Source organism: Bufo gargarizans, chromosome 6, assembly GCF_014858855.1.
Source record: "Bufo gargarizans isolate SCDJY-AF-19 chromosome 6, ASM1485885v1, whole genome shotgun sequence".
Lineage (NCBI taxonomy): Eukaryota > Metazoa > Chordata > Amphibia > Anura > Bufonidae > Bufo > Bufo gargarizans.
Window position 1 is genome coordinate 3,571,433 of NC_058085.1, and position 25,190 is coordinate 3,596,622.

Sequence of the window (25,190 nt, forward strand, 5' to 3'; positions counted from 1 at the left end):
CCATATGGCTCAATCTTCAAGCGGATCCGTCCTCCATTGACTTTCAATGTAAAGTCTGAACGGATCCGCTCAGGCTACTTTCACACTTAGAAATTTTTCTAAGTTATAATGCAGACGGATCCGTTCTGAACGGATGCAAACGTCTGCATTATAGGAGCGGATCCGTCTGATGAAACATCAGACGGACCCGCTCCGAACGCTAGTGTGAAAGTAGCCTTAACAAGACAATTACTGAAATGATCTCAGCAGGTCCGTTAATGACAGCAATGAAATGCAGTGGAAAGTTTTTGGGGGGATCAAGTTAATTTTCATGGCAAAGAAGGATTATGCAATTCATATGATCACTCTTCATAACATTCTGAAGTATATGTAAATTGCTATTATAAAAACTTAAGCAGCAACTTTTCCAATTTCCAATATTTATGTAATTCAAAACTTTTGGCCACAACTGTAGAGATAGTATCTCAGAGGGCCTGAACCTCTTTAGGCCTGCAGTAAATATATCTTTGCACAAAATGGCTGTATTTCAAATGGCTGTATTTCAAATGCCTAATTCAAACCCCTGCATGTATAGGGGGGATCACTCACGCCCTGAATCAGTGTCGGCCTGCAGTAAATATATCTTTGCATAAAAAGGCTGTATTTCAAATGCCTGATTCAAACCCCTTTATGTAGGGGGGTATCTCACGCGGTCTGAACCTGTGTAGGCCTGAAGTAAATATATATTTGCACAAAATGGCTGTATTTCAAATGGCTGTATTTCAAATGCCTAATTCAAACCCCTGTATGTAGAGGGGGTATATCACAGGGCCTGAACCAGTGTAGGCCTGAATTCAATATTGGTGCACCAAATGGCGGTATATAAAATCTCTGAATGTAACCCAAATGTATTAAGGGTGTATCTCACAATGACATCTGCATCAAAGGCTGCCAACTAAATTTTTTGTGCCCAAATGAGTGTTTGTTTAAAAACTGAATTTGACAGCAGTATATAATAAGCCTGTAATTTCACACGTCCTGAAAATAGTGTTTTTTGTCAAAATAGTGTGTTTTTCAAACCCCAGAAAATGATGGGTGTATTTCCACCCTAAATTGCACACTGACTAATACAGATGTTGTAGATCAGTGTTTCCCAACCAGTGTGCCTCCAGCTGTTGCAAAACTACAACTCCCAGCATGCCTGGACAGTCTTTGGTTGTGCGGGCATGCTGGGAGTTAAAGTTTTGCAACAGCTTGAGGCACACTGGTTGGGAAACACTGTTGTAGATTGCCCAAAAAAAGTATTTTTTTGCTAACAGAATATGAAAGCTGTATATATTAAACTTGAATTTAACACTTGCAGATCTGGAACATACAGTTTTTTTAAAATAAAAATAAAAATAAATAGTGTGTTTTTCAAACCCCAGAAAATGATGGGTGTATTTCTACCTTAAATTGCACACTGACTAATACAGATTGCCAAAAATGTCTTTTTTTGCTGACAGAATATGAAAGCTGTAGATATTAAACTTGGATTTAACACTTGCAGATCTGGAAAATACATTTTTTTGTAGAAAAAAAATGTGTTTTTAAAACCCCAGAAATGATGGATGTATTTCTACCTTAAATTGCACACTGACTAATACAGATGTTGTAGTTTGCCCCCCAAAAATTGTGATTTGCAATGTCCCAAAAGCTCAGATGTAGTGCTGGTGCACTGAGCATGTATAAAATGGCTGCCGCTGCCGCCGCCACCCACCTGACTAACAGAATTCTAAAAGTTAGTATTTTTTGGTCAATGAGCTCAGGGCAGGGTAAAACGATAGTGCCCTGCTCCCACACAACTATTTGTCTGTAGATCGCTGAGTTAGATTCTCTCCTATGCTCTCCCTGAAATCACAAGTCCAGCAGCATCCTCTTCCTACACTTGTAACAGTAGAGTGACGTGCAGCGCTACGTGACTCAAGCTTATATAGAGCCTGGGACACATGCTGCTCTGGCCAATCATAGCCATACCATTAGTAGGACTCTTGAGGCAAGTAGTATGACGCTTGTTGATTGGCTGCTGTGCAGCCTTTCAAAAAGCACCAAGAACCCCAAACCCAAACTTTTACGGAAATGTTTGAATTCGGGTCTGGGGTCCCAAAATCCTAAAGTTCAGTGCGAACCCGAACTTTACAGTTCGGGTTCGTTCAACCAACCCTAGTGATATACCTATAATATACTTTCTAACATAGAAAGTATATTAGAGTGCATTTGTATTGTGCAGCAGTAGTGTGCAGTTCTGCTGCGATAACACAGGTATATAGAGGGACAATTGGAACGAGTGTGATATACCTGTTGCCCCCCAAAAACTGATTGAGGGGTGCGATATACCTGCTTCCACAAAATACTGATTAAGGGGTTAAATATACCTGCTTCTACAAAATTCTGATTGAGGGACGGGATATAACTGCTTCCACAAAATACTGATTGAGGGCTGCGATATACCTGCTTCCACAAAATACTGATTGAGGAGTGTGATACACCTGCTTCCACCAAATATTGATTGAGGCTTGCAATACTCCTGGCTTCCACAAAATAATGATTGAGGGGTGCAATATACCTGTTTCTAAAAAATTCAGATTAAGGGGTTCTATATTCCTGCTTCCACAAAATACTGATTGAGTGCTGCGATATACCTGCTTCCACAAAATAATGATTAAGGGGATTGATACACCTGCATCCATAAAATACTGATTGAGGGGTGCGATATACCTGCTTCTACCAAATATTGATTCGGGTGTTCTATATACCTGTTTACACAAAATACTGATTGAGGGGTGCAATATACCTGCGTCTACAAAATACTGGTTAGGGGGTTCTATGAACCTGCTTCAACAAAATACTTATTGAGGGGTGCAGTATACCTGCTTCCACAAAATCTGATTAAGGGGTTTGATATACCTGCGTCCATAAAATACTGATTGAGGAGTGCAATATACCTGCTTCTACCAAATATTGATTCAGGTGTTCCATATACCTGTTTCTACAAAATACTGATTGAGGGGTGCAATATATCTGCTTTTACAAAATACTGATTAAGGGGTTCTATGAATCTGCTTCCACAAAAAAACTAATTGAGGGGTGCAATAAACCTGCTTCCACAAAATACTGATTAAGGGGTTTGATATACCTGCTTCCACAAAATACAGATTGGGGGTGCGTTATACCTGCTTCCACCAAATATTCATTCAGGTGTTCTATATACCTGTTTCCACAAAATACTGATTGAGGGGTGCGATATACCTGCTTCCACCAAATATTGATTGAGGCTTGCAATACTCCGGCTTCCACAAAATAATGATTGAGGGGTGCGATATACCTGCTTCTAAAAAATACAGATTAAGGGGTTCTATATTCCTGCTTCCACAAAATACTGATTGAGTGCTGCGATATACCTGCTTCCACAAAATAATGATTAAGGGAATTGATACACCTGCGTCCATAAAATACTGATTGAGGGGTGCGATATACCTGCTTCTACCAAATATTGATTCAGGTGTTCCATATACCTGCTTCTACAAAATACTGATTGAGGGGTGCAATATACCTGCTTTTACAAAATACTGATTAAGGGGTTCTATGAATCTGCTTCCACAAAAAACTAATTGAGGGGTGCAATAAACCTGCTTCCACAAAATACTGATTAAGGGGTTTGATATACCTGCTTCCACAAAATACAGATTGGGGGTGCGTTATACCTGCTTCCACCAAATATTCATTCAGGTGTTCTATATACCCGTTTCCACAAAATACTGATTTAGGGGTGCGATATACCTGCTTCTGCAAAATTCTGATTAAGGGGTTTTATATACCTGCATCTACAAAATACTGACTGAGGGGTGCAATATACCATCTTCCACCAAATACTGATTAAGGCCTACGACATACCTGCTTCCACAAATACTGCTCTTTTCTAGGTACTTTGACACAGTGTCATTTTAAAAATGACAGGCAGAGGAAGAGGCAGGCTATTTCACAGGGGTGGTAGGGGTCAGGCAGGTGCACCAGGCTGGAGCATAAGTGGGAAGTTGGAGAAGGTGCGTGCAATTACATCAAATGACGCACCAGAGAGGCATGAGTGGATCACTCAGCCTTCTACTTCTGCAAACTCCTCATCCTCTGTATCTGCACCCTCCTCACTCTCTGCTATGTGCACCCTAAAAGACACCAACACCATAGCCCCTCCACTCGAGTCAGAGGAATTATTTTCCCATTCATTCCCAGACCTTACAGATGTGCAGCCATTCTTGGCATCGGATGAAGAAGAGGAGGTAGCAACGGCCGCCACCCAGCGGTCTGAGGACAGTACCCAGATCAGCCCAAGGAGAGTGGTCCCCGCTGTTGCTGCCTACTCCGAGATCTCTAATGTCAGTGGTGTTGAAGGTGACGATGATGACGTTTCGATGGACGTCATGTGGGTGCTCACAAGAGATGGAGAGGAGGGGAGTTCAGAGGGAGAGACAAAGCAGTAGATAGGGAGGAGAAGCAGGCAGAACTCACAGTGCACAGGATGCAAAAAGCAGACTGCAATTGTATCTGGAGCGAGCCATCCTCCATGCACGGTCACATCTTGAGCTCCCAAGACGCAGTCACATGGCTCCGCAGTGTGTTTTGTTTTGTTTAACATGTCAGCTGCTGACAATTGGGGTTGCCATCTGCAGTTTGTGCTTTCAGTTGCCGTCTGCAGCCTGTGCTGTCAACACATAAGTCGAGGTAAGCGCAACACTTACCTACGGCCGACCGCCTTAAGAAGGCACCTGGCCTCCCATCACCGAGCCCATTTGGAGCAAAGCCGTCAGAACCCTCAAAGCCACACTCCCGGCGCTCCACATCATACCTCTTGGACTCCTTCTCCTCCTATTTGACCTCCACTCCACCTTCCACTGTGCCGTCATCATGTTCATCTGGCAAATGTCAGGCTTCCATGGGCCAAATGTTCGAGCGTAAAAAGTTGATGACTCCGGATAACCCTCTGACTGCTGGCTTGTTGGAACTGCTAGCCCGCCAACTACTGCTATATAAACTGGTGGACTCTGAGGCCTTTAACATTTTTTAGCCATTGGCACACTGCAATGGAAGGTCCCCGGAAGGAAATATTTCTCCCAGAAGGGCATCCCAGAAAATATCATTGGCACACAGTGTCGGTGCCAAGATACAACCCCGTAGGGGCTTATCTGATGTTATAATATACGTGGCTTTCATTACATGCGGACGCCTGACTGGGCGATTGAGTGCAGACATTGATAGGTGATTTACACGCCACATATGGCAACTATATGTGGGCACAGACTTGATTAAGATTGCTTATCAGTATTGAGTCCAATATTTTGTTTGCGGTCATTTGTATGTGATTTATACATGTGCTTGTTTTATATTGTATGTGTGTAGGATTTTAGACAGCCTTTTAATAGAATATTAGATTTTTTTATGTGCAATAAATTTGGATTACTGATATCCTGCCTTGGATGTTGTCAGATATTTGAGTGCCCTCCAACCACTTCATAAATATTTCTGTTACATAGTTGGATGACATTCACCAATTTTTGGGTGCGATATACCCCTGCTCTACCTAGTAGACAGGTTAATACATTTCACTAATTTTTCTGTTACATTCTTGGGTGACAGTTTAACATTTTTCCCGTGAATAAACCCCTGCTCTGCATAGGTGAAATTTTTAAAAATCATCTGTTCCATTGGTGGGTGACATTAACCCATTTCTGGTGATGAAAATCCCCTGCTCTGCATAGGTGACAGGGACTTATATTTCGAAAAATTTGTCTTTAATTGGCCCTTTTTTTTTATCCTTCTCCTTTAACCCCTTCACGCAATATCACGTACATGTACGTGGGGGAATGTGGTGCCTCACCGCATCCCCACGTGCATGTACGTGATCGGCTTTCACTGTCAGCGCAGGGACCGAAGCGCTGAAGATTCAGTGAAGCCGGCGTGCTGGGGTTGCTAGGCAACCAGAGAAGCCGGAAGGAGATGTATTGGCCCCCTGACCCGCCCACGATCGCTGTGATTGGTCCAATACTGCAGAGGGACCAATCGCAGCGCATCGGGGCAGGTAAGGGGGGTTAGGGAGGGACTGTGTGCCTCTCCTTCTCTGATCGTCCCCATTCCTGTCAGGGAAGCGATCAGAGAAGGAGAGAGTGACATTCTGCTGTACCTGACATATGTATACTAGTCATGGAGCACTGCTACTTAGCGCTCCATGACTAGTATACTCCTCATCGCATTTAACTGTCACCATGTCTGCAGACATGGTGACAGCGCTGAGTGCCGGCTGTTACACACAGCCAGGCACTCAGGCTCAATGCCGAGGGGGGTCCTGTGACCCCCCTATCGGCGATCGGGTAGTTAGGCATCCCCCCTATGGGCGATCGCTTTATGTAGTTTCTGATCCCTGCGGTCCCTGACCGCAGGGATCAGAAACCTAAAAATTGCCCCCAAACCGATTTTTTTTAACCCCCCTGCACCCCTGAATTCATTTATGTGGCGGGGTGCAGGGGGGCGGTATGTGGGCGGTGCGGGGCGGTGCGGCAGTTGCGGGAGGCGGGCGGTGCGGCAGGCGGGATCGCGATCCCCCGCCCGCCTCCCATTATAATCATCGTTGGCGTCTAGTGGGTTATACCAGGGTGCCAGCACATTGCTGGCACCCTGGTATAAACGGCTGACATCGGTGATGCGATGTCAGCCGTTTAACCCTTTCCATACCGCGGTCCGTACGGACCGCGGTATGGAAAAGGTTAACAGCTCAGGGAGCTCCCTCCCTCTCCCATCGGAGGGCTGCTGTACCTTTGCAGCCCCCCGATGGAGAGGGAGAGAGCCCCCAGACAGCCCCCCCAGAGCCCCGTCCTTACCCTTCCCCGTCTGCGCAGTTCTGAACATAACTGAGCAGACGGGGAAGGTTCCCATGGCAACAGGACGCCTCTCAGGCGTCCTGCTGTCCATGGTGCTGAACAGATCTATGCTGAAAGCATAGATCTGTTCAGTGTAAGTATAATATAGCACAGTGCAATATATATTGTACTGTACTGTATTATACAGACATCAGACCCACTGGATCTTCAAGAACCAAGTGGGTCTGGGTCAAAAAAAAAGTGAAAAAAGTAAAAAAAAAAGTAAAAATCAAAAAACAAATTTATCACTGATTAAACATGAGAAAAATAAAATTCCCTACACATGTTTGGTATCGCCGCGTCCGTAACGACCTGATCTATAAAACGGTCATGTTACTTTTCCCGAACGGTGAACGCCATAAAAATAAAAAATAAAAAACTATGATGAAATTGAAATTTTGCCCACCTTACTTCCCCAAAAAAGATAACAAAAGTGATCAAAAAAGTCGCATGTACTCCAAAATTGTAACAATCAAACCGTCATCTCATCCCGCAAAAAATGAGACCCTACTTAAGATAATCGCCTAAAAACTGAAAAAACTATGGCTCTTAGACTATGGAAACACTAAAACATCATTTTTTTTGCTTCAAAAATGAAATCATTGTGTAAAACTTATATAAATAAAAAAAAGTATACATATTAGGTATTGCCGCGTCCGTATCGACCGGCTCTATAAAAATATCATATGACCTAACCCCTCAGGTGACCACCGTAAAAAAATAAAAATAAAAACGGTGTAGAAAAAGCAATTTTTTGTCATCTTACGTCACAAAAAGTGTAATAGCAAGCGATCAAAAAGTCATATGCACCCCAACATAGTGCCAATCAAACCATCATCTCATCTAGCAAAAAATGAGACCCTACTTAAGATAATCGCCCCAAAACTGTAAAAACTATGGCTCTTAGACTATGGAGAAACTAAAAAAATTTTTGTTTTAAAAATGAAATCATTGTGTAAAACCTACATAAATAAAAAAAATGTATACATTTTAGGTATCGCCGTGTCCGTGACAACCTGCTCTATAAAATTACCACATGATCTAACCTGTCAGATGAATGTTGTAAATAACAATTAAAAAAAACTATGCCAAAACAGCTATTTCTTGTTACCTTGCCGCACAAAAAGTGTAATATAGAGCAACCAAAAATCATATCTACCCTAAACTAGTACCAACAAAACTGCCACCTTATCCCGTAGTTTCCAAAATGGGGTCACTTTTTTGGAGTTTCTACTCTAGGGGTGCATCAGGGGGGCTTCAAATGGGACATGGTGTCAAAAAAACTGTCCAGCAAAATCTGGCTTCCAAAAACCATACGGCGCACCTTTCACTCTACGCCCCGCTGTGTGGCCGTACAGTAGTTTACGGCCACATATGGGGCGTTTCTGTAAACAGCAGAGTCAGGGCAATAAATATACAGTCTTGTTTGGATGTTAACCCTTGCTTTGTTAGTGGAAAAAATGGGTTAAAATGGAAAATTAGGCAAAAAAAATGAAATTCTCAAATTTCATCCCCATTTGCCAATAACTCTTGTGCAACACCTGAAGGGTTAACAAAGTTTGTAAAATCAGTTTTGAATACCTTGAGGGGTGTAGTTTCTTAGATGGGGTCACTTTTAGGGAGTTTCTACTCTAGGGGTGCATCAGGGGGCTTCAAATGGGACATGGTGTCAAAAAAACTGTCCAGCAAAATCTGCCTTCCAAAAACCAAACGGCGCACCTTTCACTCTACGCCCCGCTGTGTGGCCGTACAGTAGTTTACGGCCACATATGGGGTGTTTCTGTAAACGGCAGAGTCAGGGCAATAAAGGTACTGTCTTGTTTGGATGTTAACCCTTGCTTTGTTAGTGGAAAAAATGGGTTAAAATGGAAAATTAGGCAAAAAAAATGAAATTCTCAAATTTCATCCCCATTTGCCAATAACTCTTGTGCAACACCTGAAGGGTTAACAAAGTTTGTAAAATCAGTTTTGAATACCTTGAGGGGTGTAGTTTCTTAGATGGGGTCACTTTTAGGGAGTTTCTACTCTAGGGGTGCATCAGGGGGCTTCAAATGGGACATGGTGTCAAAAAAACTGTCCAGCAAAATCTGCCTTCCAAAAACCAAACGGCGCACCTTTCACTCTACGCCCCGCTGTGTGGCCGTACAGTAGTTTACGGCCACATATGGGGTGTTTCTGTAAACGGCAGAGTCAGGGCAATAAAGGTACTGTCTTGTTTGGATGTTAACCCTTGCTTTGTTAGTGGAAAAAATGGGTTAAAATGGAAAATTAGGCAAAAAAATGAAATTCTCAAATTTCATCCCCATTTGCCAATAACTCTTGTGCAACACCTAAAGGGTTAACAAAGTTTGTAAAATCAGTTTTGAATACCTTGAGGGGTGTAGTTTAAAGAATAGGGTCATTTTTGGGTGGTTTCTATTATGTAAGCCTCGCAAAGTGACTTCAGACCTGTAGTGGTCCCTAAAAATTGGATTTCTGAAAAATTTCAAGATTTGCTTCTAAACTTCTAAGCCTTGTAACATCCCCAAAAAATAAAATATCATTCCCAAAATAATTCAAACATGAAGTACACATATGGGGAATGTAAAGTCATCACAATTTTTGGGGGTATTAGTATGTATTACAGAAGTAGAGAAACTGAAACTTTGAAATTTGTAAATTTTTCCAAATTTGGGGTAAATTTGGTATTTTTTTATGCAAAAAAAATTAATTTTGGGACTTAATTTTTCCAGTGTCATGAAGTACAATATGTGGAGAAAAAACAATCTCAGAACGGCCTCGATAAGTCAAAGCGTTTTAAAGTTATCAGCACTTAAAGTGACACTGGTCAGATTTGCAAAAAATGACCTGGTCCTTAAGGTGAAATAAGGCTGTGTCTTGAAGGGGTTAATAACTTGTCCCACATTTCCACTCGATCACATTGCAGCCATTGACCTCGCTTGGATGAGGTCTCCCTTTCTCACGCTCCCTCTCCAGCGTGGAAACCTAAAGAACATTGAAATTTTATAGAGAAGATATCCAATTATATTGTGGACGTCACGGGACGTGCGATCAGGCAGAAGTTATCTAGAGTTAACAAAGCGGCAGCAGGGCCTCTCCTGTCTAACGTTTCCAAATACAAAATACCCCAGTGACATTCCCTATAACTTTTTATTAATCATTCCAATAACAGGGAATCTTAAGAGTCCTGTATTGTTATTTATTCTCACTACCTCCCCGAGTCGGGAGTGGGCAATTGCTGTGCGCCCCCTCCTTTCATTCGATCCTTCCGCTTTGATAATGTCTCCCACATTTCCGCTTGATCACATTTAATTTCATACATTGACCTCCCTTGGATGTGGTATCCCTTTCTCACGCTTCCTCTCCTGCGTGGAACCCTGATTCACCGCTAACCATGATCAACATGGTAGGCGCAGAAAAGAACATTGAAAGTTGATAGAGCAGATATCCAGTTGGATCATGGACATTACGGGGATGTGTGACATGGTGGAGCAGTATTTGTGCACACGTCTACATGTACTGACTGATGGGTCTGCCCCCTTCAACTCGTGGGTCTACAAATTAGGCATATGGCCTGAGCTTGCCCTTTACGCCTTGAAGGTGAAGTGTATAGTCTGAACGTTTGTTTAGTACGGCTGGAGGGGGTTATCACAGGTTATATTTCCCAATGTTTTGGGGTGTACCCTAATTAAAAAAAAAAAAAAAAAAGCAGTGTAGGCTACCTCCTCATCCTTCACCGCTGCTTCCACCTACACCGCCACATCCACCACCTCCTCAACCTCCTACTCCATATGGACCTCGTCCTACAAGATCAAGATTATTATTTTTACGTATTTTATGTTATTTAAAGTCAATTCCCTATCCACATTTGTTCCCTATCCGCACTTGCCATGCTCTTAACCACATTTTGCTGCCATTTGAAGCCCTCTAGCTCTTTCCATGACTTTTTTACAGCCATTTTAGTGCTCAAAAATTCGGGTCCCCATTGACTTCAATGGGGTTCGAGTTCGGGGTAAGTTCGGGTCCCGAACTCAAACTTTTTTGTGAAGTTCGGCCAAACCTGTCAAACCCAAACATCCAGGTGTCTGCTCAACTCTAACAGCTTGTCATTGCACAGACTACTTACAAAGAAATGCACTTCATGATGAAGTAATTCATCACAAAGCAAATTTATTTGTAAAATTTGGCTAAGCAGTTGAATCGAATTTTTGAATACTTCATTCCTCACTGCTTATAGCCATAAAATGTGTAAGCCAAGCCATGCTTAGGGGTACAATCACCACAGCCTGTCATTACACCAACTACTTACAAAGAAATGCAATTTGTGATGAAGTAATTCATCACCAATCAAATTTATTTGTACAATTCAGTTAAGCAGCTGAATCAAATTTTTGAACATTTCATTTATCACAGCTTATAACCATAAAATGTGTAAGCCAAGTCATGCTTGCTTAAATCTTCGTTGGACTATGTTTAGGCTGGATGGAGTCAAGACACTTTCTTTTATTATTGGACTTTCACTCAGTTATGGACTTTTCTTTGTTTTTGTGCTTTGTGACTTGTTCTCCAGGTAATCCATGCATGAGGGACATCCATGCAGTTACCTTGTGAGCTGATCACTGTTTAGTTAGTTGAAAAGATGCATATGTCAATCAGGTTTAACCAGGTGATAGGAGAGGAATCAGGGTTCACTTACATCTCCTTTGGCAGTAAAGTGTGCTTTGGAATCCTTATCTTTTGGACCATAAAATAATTTTCAAAAAATACATTTACACAAAATAGTATAGTGGCCCGTGATAAAATAATAATGTTGATAGCAAAAGCTCCAATATTTTTTATGGAAATTGTCTACAGTGCATGTGGAAATACTGACTTGGGTGGCTCGCCTCTTAAGAATGGCATGTTTTAATCTTGCTTCCTATTGTCTTGTTTAGCTCCTTGCCTACAAGGATATCATGATTAGATGACAAATCAATAATGCAATCCCAGCTTCTATTTAAGATAATGACTTTCAATAAGTTACTAATGTATGTTCTTACTTTGTTCTAGGAATAAAAGCACAAATTAAATGATTTTAACTGAAGCAATCATAAGAAGCAGTATTACTGGAATGTAGATAGATAAATCCATTCTAACCAGGAGATGATGGCAGAAGAAATACATATTATTCACCAGAAAATTGTTTCCGCTCATTGCCCAAAGTGTTAAATTGCAACATTGATATTACTTATCTTGGGCAATTGTAATAGTTGAAGAAGTGAACTTATTAATTTGCAGTTATATGATTTTTTGTACACTAAGTAAATCACATTGATGTATATTGTCCTCATGATACAATAGCTGTTATGCATACAAATTGTTCTAACAAAAAGAATCAGCTTTGCTAAAAGTAGTATGTTGACTGGACAATACTGATGCTTTTTTATGGATCGTGAGATGTATTCTCTACAGAAAATTGCTGCCATCACTGGGAAACTATATTCACAGTAGAAATAACAACTTTAACAATTTTGCCATGATTCTGACACTATAGCAAGAAAAAATATCTGAAAATAAGAAAAAAATTTGAAGTTTGTAAAAATGGCTTTACAAAAACAGTGCCACACTTGTCCACAGATCATGTTTGTACTTTTATTGAACTGGGCTGCAATGTCAGAAAAATCCCAGGTATGATAAAAGTTTCAAGAAGAAAGCATCCATGTTTTTCTAATCCTGTACGACCCCTGCAAAGACATAGCACTTTAGAAAATAATGCATTAGATATTCTATAAATTTGTAAGTGAAGTAGTTGTCATCTGTTGTCTGCATTGTTCAAGCATATAATAGTCACTTGACCCTCTCCTCATGTGCCATTTTACCATTTAACCTTCTAAGGGTTATTCCTTGATTAATATAAAACTGAAAATCAGACTTCATATAAACACATGATAATGCCTTTCTAGAAAAGCTAGAACCAGCCCTATACCTCACATGGACCCAGAGTAGTGATGAGTAAATCGGTTCATCACACTACAGATGCACCAGATTTGTTAATCACATTATCTGTACTGTGGCTGAAGGACTGTCTGTATAGCTATGCTTAAAGGCTATGTACACCTTTGGAGTCAATTTTTTTATGATTGCATTTTCACTTACTTTTGGCTAACAATCATACTTTTAATTGGCCTTTATTAAAAATATTGAGCTGTTCAGTCACAAAGGGTTAACTTTTTTTCTAACTGTGTGACTGGTACTTTCACTTTCACTTTGTGTTGGTCATCTAATTACCCTTATTTCTAAACTACTAAGAGGTCATAAACACTTATTTAAGACACATTCTTATCAGTAAGATAAGGAATAAGCTTTTATGAGTGTTGATGTGAGAGCGCACAGATAAGAAGTCCATCTGCTCCTCAGGTGATGGAAAGGACAAAAAATCCACAGACAGCTAATAGAGCATGTCAGCTCTGTACAGAAGAAAGGATTCCATATTTTTAATAAAGACCAATTGAAAAAAGTATAATGCAGTAATAAAAAATTGCCCCCCTAAGGTGTACATAGCCTTTAAATATATTCTTTACAGTGAGGCCAGATTAAGATCTTAATCTCACACACTGTGAGTAGTGACTCATGCATGGATATACTTCATTACAAATCCAAACCCGGATTTGTTATTATTGTGATGTGGGGAATACAAATCCCAGGTTCTGATTCATAATAAAGTGTATTTGTGCATGCACTGCAACTCACAATAACGGCACATGTGCGAGATTGAGATAGTGTCACAACAGAGGGTAGGGAAAAGTGCAGCCCTAAACTTCACACCACCTCTGTCCCTGCCTACTTGCATGGACCGTCATAACCAACGGCGTACAACTTGGCAGCAGTCTCTCGCTTAGATATGTGCATGGGCCTAAGAAGATAACAGAAGTACCGTAACAGAGTCAGACAAGCCAAAGTCAAAGCCAGGAGGTCACGCAGGTACACAGGGAGCAATCCGATAACGAAGTCAAAAAACAATCCGGGGTCTGAAGCCAAGAGGTCACGTCAATTCCAGACAGGTCACAAGGTTGAGGTAAAAAATAGAGCCGAGGTCCAAAACACACAGAAGGCACAATACAAAAATGCTGGCGAGGGTAGCAAGACCATTCACAGGCAACTTGTGGCCAGTAGGCTGCCTGTTTAAATAGCAGAACAAGTGGGTCACATGATATGGCCAGCATCAGGTCACCCAAGTCCATCCCAAACCATCTGAGCACCGGTAAATTGTGATTGACGCTCAGAACTCTTTCAGCTAGGAGGATGCCGGCCACACTGAGGAAGTGTGCGCGGCCAGGTCCTCCCCGCCCCCTGGTCCCCATGAAGAAGAGGACACAGGCTGCGTCCTCACTCCTGCACAGATGTGGGATGCCGGCAGCGCCGCAAGGAGGAACGCGTTGCCGGCTCCCTATTACAGATGGTCTCACGAGACTGGCGGCCATTTTAATCTAGCCTCATCACAGAGTACATTTTAATACCAATTTACAGACAATTCCTCAGCCACATTACAGATAATATGATGAAGTAATCAGGTTCATCCGTAGTGTACAAAAATTATTTTGGATAAATGTTTTGTATTGATTTCAGATAGTTCATAACCTGGTCTAAAGTAAGGTGTGCCCATACTATACACTGTGGACTTTTCTGCTACAATTTACGGTACTTGTGAATGTACCCTAATGGTGAACAGTGGACACTTTTGTAGGCTAAGCACCTGTTCATAACAGATGCATAAGGGTTTGTCCACACAAACATATTTTTTTTCCGCTATTTCTTGTGGGTTAGATGCGGACCCCTTCATTTCAATGGGGCTGCAAAAGATGCGAACAGCACACCATGTGCTGTCTGCATCCTTATGTCTGTTCCATGGCATCCGTAAAAAGTATAGGACATGTCCTATTCTTGTCCACATTATGGACAAGGATAGGACTGTTCTATTATGACCCGGACGTTCCATGAAAGGCGGAATGCACAACTGCCAGTATTCGTTTTTTATGGATCTGCAATTTGCGGATCTCAAAACAGGCAATGGTTGTGTACATGAGCTCTAAGAAACATGGAAAAGAGAGGGACATCATGATAGACTACTCCTACAATGGATTTACTTTTGTCCTATGCAATATTTATGGGCTATTGGGTGATAACAGACTATTGGTTGCTGATATAATGTAACATTACTGTATAATAATGAAAAGCTAAGATGAAAAACTTTATGAAAAATACCAGTTCATGAAAACAAGTATAGTGGAAGACAATAGATTTTTTACAGTTATAGTATCATTCTCATAAGAGATTTATAGTTTTAATGTGCTGACCATAAAAATAATAGAAATTTTCCTACTGGGACCCTGCAGAACCCACTCATGTTTTGCTGTTTTATAGTGCTGAATTTCCTTTGTGGTCAGTTTAATAACATTCTGATAGTCAGGGCACAGGGAGTCATAATTTTCCAAGAAGCAAATTGTGCTATTAAAAAGACAGAAAAGATTAAACCTATTGACTTATGTAGTTCCTATTAAAACTACAATACACATAAGAAACCTGTTACGTAACTATAACCATGAAGGTTAATACAGTTGTCTGGTAATTATAAGTGCATTATTTATGTCTGCACAGGAAAAATAAATTACTGTTTCATGTTCCAAAGAGGGGGCCTCTGGTTACCTTGACACAAACAGCTGGGGACCTAAATGTACTGTAGTTAAAGATGACATATCGCCAAAAAACACCCTTTTCACTGCCCCAGTGAAACAGAGCCCTGCCAGCCCAGTAGACTGCAACGTTCCTCATTAGTAATAAGCACAGTACATTAACGGGAATATATTGGGCCAGAAACCAGCCCAGGTAGCATGTAACATTATACCGAGACACAGACTTGTGGGATTCAGGGATCGGGACAAAAGAACACGCAAGATTAAAATATATATTTACTTGCCATAAGTGCGCACTAGACAATGACACTATATACACACACTATATAGAGAGAGAGAAGAGAAACAACTGCAGCGCTCATCTGTATACGTATTGGGAGGCACGGATTAAAGCCTGGACCCGGCTTGACAACGTGAAAAAAGGATGGATCCAGCTTCCCATAAAAAACTTTTTCTTTATTCTTGTTGCGGTAAAATGACATACATGGACACCACAGTCTACGCGTTTTGGACAAAATAAATCTTAGTCCTTATTAATGACAGAGCAAAGTGTAAATGAAAACTTTTTTTCTTTTTAAAACAAAAAGACCCAACCCCCATGCTGATTTACCTATTCCTGAGTGAAGGAAGGAGAAAAACCAGCCAGGGAGACACCCAGTTTGTGCATACATATATGAAAACATGTTAAAAAGCATGAAAAACTTGCTATTTGTATTGTAAAACCAAATCATGTTTTTTTTTTTTTTTTTTTAAACCATTAGGTGCGCAGCTCCCCAAACTAAACATCCAAAATGCTTCTCTACTCAGAAGCTTGGATTTGTGGTCACCACCCCTGATGAGGCGTGATACTCTTTCAATTCCCTGAACAGAAAAAGCCGCAGTACTTTCATTATGAACTATCGCAAAATGCAAACTTGCAGCAGATATATTTCTTGTCCTAAAATAGGGAATGTCAGATAAATGTTTGCGTATCCTTGCTTTAATCTGTTTCATTGTACAACCCACATATTGTAATTGATATTCCTTGCATCTTATAACTAGGGATGAGCGAACTCGAACTGTATAGTTCGGGTTCGTACCGAATTTTGGGGTGTCCGTGACACGGACCCGAACCCGGACATTTTCGTAAAAGTCCGGGTTCGGGTTCGGTGTTCGTCGCTTTCTTGGCGCTTTTGTGACGCTTTCTTGGCGCTTTTTGAAAGGCTGCAAAGCAGCCAATCAACAAGCGTCATACTACTTGCCCCAAGAGGCCATCACAGCCATGCCTACTATTGGCATGGCTGTGATTGGCCAGAGCACCATGTGACCCAGCCTCTATTTAAGCTGGAGTCACATAGCGCCGCCCGTCACTCTGCTCTGATTAGCGTAGGGAGAGGTTGCGGCTGCGACAGTAGGGCGAGATTAGGCAGATTAACTCCTCCAAAGGACTTGATTAACTGATCGATCTGCAGCTGTGGATCATTGAGCTGCTGATCCTCAATTGCTCACTGTTTTTAGGCTGCCCAGACCGTTTGTCAGTCACATTTTTCTGGGGTGATCGGCGGCCATTTTGTGTCTTGTGGTGCGCCAGCACAAGCTGCGACCAAGTGCATTTAACCCTCAATGGTGTGGTTGTTTTTTGGCTAAAGCCTACATCAGGGTGAAGCTGTCACACCAAGTGCATTTAACCAGCAATAGTCTGTTCATTTTTTGGCCATATACAAAATCAGGGGCAAGCTGCGCCTGTCACCAAGTGCATTTAACCCTCAATGGTGTGGTTGTTTTTTGGCTAAAGCCTACATCAGGGTGAAGCTGTCACACCAAGTGCATTTAACCAGCAATAGTCTGTTCATTTTTTGGCCATATACAAAATCAGGGGCAAGCTGCGCCTGTCACCAAGTGCATTTAACCCTCAATGGTGTGGTTGTTTTTTGGCTAAAGCCTACATCAGGGTGAAGCTGTCACACCAAGTGCATTTAACCAGCAATAGTCTGTTCATTTTTTGGCCATATACAAAATCAGGGGCAAGCTGCGCCTGTCACCAAGTGCATTTAACCCTCAATGGTGTGGTTGTTTTCTGGCTAAAGCCTACATCAGGGTGAAGCTGTCACACCAAGTGCATTTAACCAGCAATAGTCTGTTTATTTTTTGGCCATATACTACATCAGGGGCAAGCTGCGCCCGTCACCAAGTGCATTTAACCCTCAGTAGTGTGGTTGGTCAAGCTGTGACACCAAGTGCATTTAACCAGCAATAGTCTGTTCATTTTTTGGCCATATACTACATCAGGGGCAAGCTGCGCCCGTCACCAAGTGCATTTAACCAGCAATAGTGTGGTTATTTTTTGGCCATATCCCAGTCTAATTCTGTCACTAAATCCATACCGGTCACCCAGCGCCTAAATACTAGGCCTCAAATTTATATCCCGCTAAATCTCTCGTTACCGCTGTCCTGTTGTAGCTGGGAAAGTTATTTAGTGTCCGTCAAAGCACATTTTTTGTTCTGGGTTGAAGTACAATTCCCAATTTAGCAATTTCATAATTTAGTGGTTTCTGCTATATCAGAGCTATTTGAAATCTATCCCTAAAAGGGTATATAATATTCAAGGTGCACATTGGGTCATTCAGAATAACTTCACACACACCCGCTACTGTGTATTTTCAAGTCTAATTCTGTCACTAAACCCATACCTGTCACCCAGCGCCTAAATACTAGGCCTCAAATTTATATCCTGCTAAATCTCTCGTTACCGCTGTCCTGTTGTAGCTGGGAAAGTTATTTAGTGTCCGTCAAAGCACATTTTTTGTTCTGGGTTGAAGTACAATTCCCAATTTAGCAATTTCATAATTTAGTGGTTTCTGCTATATCAGAGCTATTTGAAATCTATCCCTAAAAGGGTATATAATATTCAAGGTGCACATTGGGTCATTCAGAATAACTTCACACACACCCGCTACTGTGTATTTCCAAGTCTAATTCTGTCACTAAACCCATACCTGTCACCCAGCGCCTAAATACTAGGCCTCAAATTTATATCCTGCTAAATCTCTCGTTACCGCTGTCCTGTTGTAGCTGGGAAAGTTATTTAGTGTCCGTCAAAGCACATTTTTTGTTCTGGGTTGAAGTACAATTCCCAATTTAGCAATTTCATAATTTAGTGGTTTCTGCTATATCAGAGCTATTTGAAATCTATCCCTAAAAGGGTATATAATATTCAAGGTGCACATTGGGTCATTCAGAATAACTTCACACACACCCGCTACTGTGTATTTCCAAGTCTAATTCTGTCACTAAACCCATACCTGTCACCCAGCGCCTAAATACTAGGCCTCAAATTTATATCCTGCTAAATCTCTCGTTACCGCTGTCCTGTTGTAGCTGGGAAAGTTATTTAGTGTCCGTCAAAGCACATTTTTTGTTCTGGGTTGAAATACAATTCCCAATTTAGCAATTTCATAATTTAGTGGTTTCTGCTATATCAGAGCTATTTGAAATCTATCCCTAAAAGGGTAGATCATATTGAAGGTGCACATAGGGTCATTCAGAATAACTTCACACACACCCGCTACTGTGTATTTCCAAGTCTAATTCTGTCACTAAACCCATACCTGTCACCCAGCGCCTAAATACTAGGCCTCAAATTTATATCCCGCTAAATCTCTCGTTACCGCTGTCCTGTTGTAGCTGGGAAAGTTATTTAGTGTCCGTCAAAGCACATTTTTTGTTCTGGGTTGAAGTACAATTCCCAATTTAGCAATTTCATAATTTAGTGGTTTCTGCTATATCAGAGCTATTTGAAATCTATCCCTAAAAGGGTATATAATATTCAAGGTGCACATTGGGTCATTCAGAATAACTTCACACACACCCGCTACTGTGTATTTCCAAGTCTAATTCTGTCACTAAACCCATACCTGTCACCCAGCGCCTAAATACTAGGCCTCAAATTTATATCCTGCTAAATCTCTCGTTACCGCTGTCCTGTTGTAGCTGGGAAAGTTATTTAGTGTCCGTCAAAGCACATTTTTTGTTCTGGGTTGAAGTACAATTCCCAATTTAGCAATTTCATAATTTAGTGGTTTCTGCTATATCAGAGCTATTTGAAATCTATCCCTAAAAGGGTATATAATATTCAAGGTGCACATTGGGTCATTCAGAATAACTTCACACACACCCGCTACTGTGTATTTCCAAGTCTAATTCTGTCACTAAACCCATACCTGTCACCCAGCGCCTAAATACTAGGCCTCAAATTTATATCCTGCTAAATCTCTCGTTACCGCTGTCCTGTTGTAGCTGGGAAAGTTATTTAGTGTCCGTCAAAGCACATTTTTTGTTCTGGGTTGAAATACAATTCCCAATTTAGCAATTTCATAATTTAGTGGTTTCTGCTATATCAGAGCTATTTGAAATCTATCCCTAAAAGGGTAGATCATATTGAAGGTGCACATAGGGTCATTCAGAATAACTTCACACACACCCGCTACTGTGTATTTCCAAGTCTAATTCTGTCACTAAACCCATACCTGTCACCCAGCGCCTAAATACTAGGCCTCAAATTTATATCCCGCTAAATCTCTCGTTACCGCTGTCCTGTTGTAGCTGGGAAAGTTATTTAGTGTCCGTCAAAGCACATTTTTTGTTCTGGGTTGAAGTACAATTCCCAATTTAGCAATTTCATAATTTAGTGGTTTCTGCTATATCAGAGCTATTTGAAATCTATCCCTAAAAGGGTATATAATATTCAAGGTGCACATTGGGTCATTCAGAATAACTTCACACACACCCGCTACTGTGTATTTCCAAGTCTAATTCTGTCACTAAACCCATACCTGTCACCCAGCGCCTAAATACTAGGCCTCAAATTTATATCCTGCTAAATCTCTCGTTACCGCTGTCCTGTTGTAGCTGGGAAAGTTATTTAGTGTCCGTCAAAGCACATTTTTTGTTCTGGGTTGAAGTACAATTCCCAATTTAGCAATTTCATAATTTAGTGGTTTCTGCTATATCAGAGCTATTTGAAATCTATCCCTAAAAGGGTATATAATATTCAAGGTGCACATTGGGTCATTCAGAATAACTTCACACACACCCGCTACTGTGTATTTCCAAGTCTAATTCTGTCACTAAACCCATACCTGTCACCCAGCGCCTAAATACTAGGCCTCAAATTTATATCCTGCTAAATCTCTCGTTACCGCTGTCCTGTTGTTGCTGGGCAAGATATTTAGTGTCCGTCAAAGCACATTTTTTGTTCTGGGTTGAAATACAATTCCCAATTTAGCAATTTCATAATTTAGTGGTTCCTGCTATATCAGAGCTATTTGAAATCTATCCCAAAAAGGGTATATAATATTCAAGGTGCACATAGGGTCATTCAGAATAACTTCACACACACGCTTCTGTGCATTTCCAAGTCTAATTCTGTCACTAAATCCATACCGGTCACCCAGCGCCTAAATACTAGGCCTCAAATTTATATCCCGCTGAATTTGAATACAATACATTGGGCCAAATAATATATTTGTTGTTGTGGTGAACCATAACAATGAGAAAAACATCTAGTAAGGGACGCGGACGTGGACATGGTCGTGGTGGTGTTAGTGGACCCTCTGGTGCTGGGAGAGGACGTGGCCGTTCTGCCACATCCACACGTCCTAGTGTACCAACTACCTCAGGTCCCAGTAGCCGCCAGAATTTACAGCGATATATGGTGGGGCCCAATGCCGTTCTAAGGATGGTAAGGCCTGAGCAGGTACAGGCATTAGTCAATTGGGTGGCCGACAGTGGATCCAGCACGTTCACATTATCTCCCACCCAGTCTTCTGCAGAAAGCGCACAGATGGCGCCTGAAAACCAACCCCATCAGTCTGTCACATCACCCCCATGCATACCAGGGAAACTGTCTCAGCCTCAAGTTATGCAGCAGTCTCTTATGCTGTTTGAAGACTCCGCTGGCAGGGTTTCCCAAGGGCATCCACCTAGCCCTTCCCCAGCGGTGAAAGACATAGAATGCACTGACGCACAACCACTTATGTTTCCTGATGATGAGGACATGGGAATACCACCTCAGCATGTCTCTGATGATGACGAAACACAGGTGCCAACTGCTGCGTCTTTCTGCAGTGTGCAGACTGAACAGGAGGTCAGGGATCAAGACTGGGTGGAAGACGATGCAGGGGACGATGAGGTCCTAGACCCCACATGGAATGAAGGTCGTGCCACTGACTTTCACAGTTCGGAGGAAGAGGCAGTGGTGAGACCGAGCCAACAGCGTAGCAAAAGAGGGAGCAGTGGGCAAAAGCAGAACACCCGCCGCCAAGAGACTCCGCCTGCTACTGACCGCCGCCATCTGGGACCGAGCACCCCAAAGGCAGCTTCAAGGAGTTCCCTGGCATGGCACTTCTTCAAACAATGTGCTGACGACAAGACCCGAGTGGTTTGCACGCTGTGCCATCAGAGCCTGAAGCGAGGCATTAACGTTCTGAACCTGAGCACAACCTGCATGACCAGGCACCTGCATGCAAAGCATGAACTGCAGTGGAGTAAACACCTTAAAACCAAGGAAGTCACTCAGGCTCCCCCTGCTACCTCTTCTGCTGCTGCCGCCTCGGCCTATTCTGCTGCTGCCGCCTCGGCCTCTTCCTCCGCCTCTGGAGGAACGTTGGCACCTGCCGCCCAGCAAACAGGGGATGTACCACCAACACCACCACCACCACCTCCGTCACCAAGCGTCTCAACCATGTCACACGCCAGCGTTCAGCTCTCCATCTCACAAACATTTGATAGAAAGCGTAAATTCCCACCTAGCCACCCTCGATCCCTGGCCCTGAATGCCAGCATTTCTAAACTACTGGCCTATGTAATGCTGTCATTTAGGCTGGTGGACACAGACAGCTTCAAACAGCTCATGTCGCTTGCTGTCCCACAGTATGTTGTTCCCAGCCGGCACTACTTCTCCAAGAGAGCCGTGCCTTCCCTGCACAACCAAGTATCCGATAAAATCAAGTGTGCACTGCGCAACGCCATCTGTAGCAAGGTCCACCTAACCACAGATACGTGGACCAGTAAGCACGGCCAGGGACGCTATATCTCCCTAACTGCACACTGGGTAAATGTAGTGGCAGCTGAGCCCCAGGCGGAGAGCTGTTTGGCGCACGTCCTTCCGCCGCCAAGGATCGCAGGGCAACATTCTTTGCCTCCTGTTGCCACCTCCTCCTTCTCGGCTTCCTCCTCCTCTTCTTCCACCTGCTCATCCAGTCAGCCACACACCTTCACCACCAACTTCAGCACAGCCCGGGGTAAACGTCAGCAGGCCATTCTGAAACTCATATGTTTGGGGGACAGGCCCCACACCGCACAGGAGTTGTGGCGGGGTATTGAACAACAGACCGACGAGTGGTTGCTGCCGGTGAGCCTCAAGCCCGGCCTGGTGGTGTGTGATAATGGGCGAAATCTCGTTGCAGCTCTGGGACTAGCCAATTTGACGCACATCCCTTGCTTGGCGCATGTGCTGAATTTGGTGGTGCAGAAGTTCATTCACAACTACCCCGACATGTCAGAGCTGCTGCATAAAGTGCGGGCCGTCTGTTCGCGCTTCCGGCGTTCACATCCTGCCGCTGCTCGCCTGTCTGCGCTACAGCGTAACTTCGGCCTTCCCGCTCACCGCCTCATATGCGACGTGCCCACCAGGTGGAACTCCACCTTGCACATGCTGGACAGACTGTGCGAGCAGCAGCAGGCCATAGTGGAGTTTCAGCTGCAGCACGCACGGGTCAGTCGCACTACAGAACAGCACCACTTCACCACCAATGACTGGGCCTCCATGCGAGACCTGTGTGCCCTGTTGCGCTGTTTCGAGTACTCCACCAACATGGCCAGTGGCGATGACACCGTTATCAGCGTTACAATACCACTTCTATGTCTCCTTGAGAAAACACTTAGGGCGATGATGGAAGAGGAGGTGGCCCAGGAGGAGGAGGAGGAGGAGGAGGAAGAGGGGTCATTTTTAGCACTTTCAGGCCAGTCTCTTCGAAGTGACTCAGAGGGAGGTTTTTGGCAACAGCAGAGGCCAGGTACAAATGTGGCCAGCCAGGGCCCACTACTGGAGGACGAGGAGGACGAGGATGAGGAGGAGGTGGAGGAGGATGAGGATGAAGCATGGTCACAGCGGGGTGGCACCCAACGCAGCTCGGGTCCATCACTGGTGCGTGGCTGGGGGGAAAGGCAGGACGATGACGATACGCCTCCCACAGAGGACAGCTTGTCCTTACCCCTGGGCAGCCTGGCACACATGAGCGACTACATGCTGCAGTGCCTGCGCAACGACAGCAGAGTTGCCCACATTTTAACCTGTGCGGACTACTGGGTTGCCACCCTGCTGGATCCACGCTACAAAGACAATGTGCCCACCTTACTTCCTGCACTGGAGCGTGATAGGAAGATGCGCGAGTACAAGCGCACGTTGGTAGACGCGCTACTGAGAGCATTCCCAAATGTCACAGGGGAACAAGTGGAAGCCCAAGGCCAAGGCAGAGGAGGAGCAAGAGGTCGCCAAGGCAGCTGTGTCACGGCCAGCTCCTCTGAGGGCAGGGTTAGCATGGCAGAGATGTGGAAAACTTTTGTCAACACGCCACAGCTAACTGCACCACCACCTGATACGCAACGTGTTAGCAGGAGGCAACATTTCACTAACATGGTGGAACAGTACGTGTGCACACCCCTCCACGTACTGACTGATGGTTCGGCCCCATTCAACTTCTGGGTCTCTAAATTGTCCACGTGGCCAGAGCTAGCCTTTTATGCCTTGGAGGTGCTGGCCTGCCCGGCAGCCAGCGTTTTGTCTGAACGTGTATTCAGCACGGCAGGGGGCGTCATTACAGACAAACGCAGCCGCCTGTCTACAGCCAATGTGGACAAGCTGACGTTCATAAAAATGAACCAGGCATGGATCCCACAGGACCTGTCCGTCCCTTGTCCAGATTAGACATTAACTACCTCCCCATAACCATATATTATTGGACTCCAGGGCACTTCCTCATTCAATCCTATTTTTATTTTCATTTTACCATTATATTGCAAGGCTACCCAAAGTTGAATGAACCTCTCCTCTGCCTGTGGGCTAGGCCTAAATATATGCCAATGGATTGTTGCAGTGGTGGCTGACGTGAAGCCTCATTCTCTGCTATGACATGCAGACTGATTCTCTGGTGACATGAAGCCAGATTGTCTGTTACGGGACCTCTCTCCTCTGCCTGGGTGCTGGGCCTGAATTTATGACAATGGACTGTTGCAGTGGTGGCTGACGTGAAGCCTGATTCTCTGCTATGACATGCAGACTGATTCTCTGCTGACATGAAGCCAGATCCTCTGTTACGGGACCTCTCTCCTCTGCCTGGGTGCTGGGCCTAAATTTATGAAAATGGACTGTTGCAGTGGTGGGTGACGTGAAGCCTCATTCTCTGCTATGACATGCAGACTGATTCTCTGCTGACATGAAGCCAGATTGTCTGTTACGGGACCTCTCTCCTCTGCCTGGGTGCTGGGCCTAAATATCTGACAATGGACTGTTGCATTGGTGGCTGACGTGAAGCCTGATTCTCTGCTATGATATGAA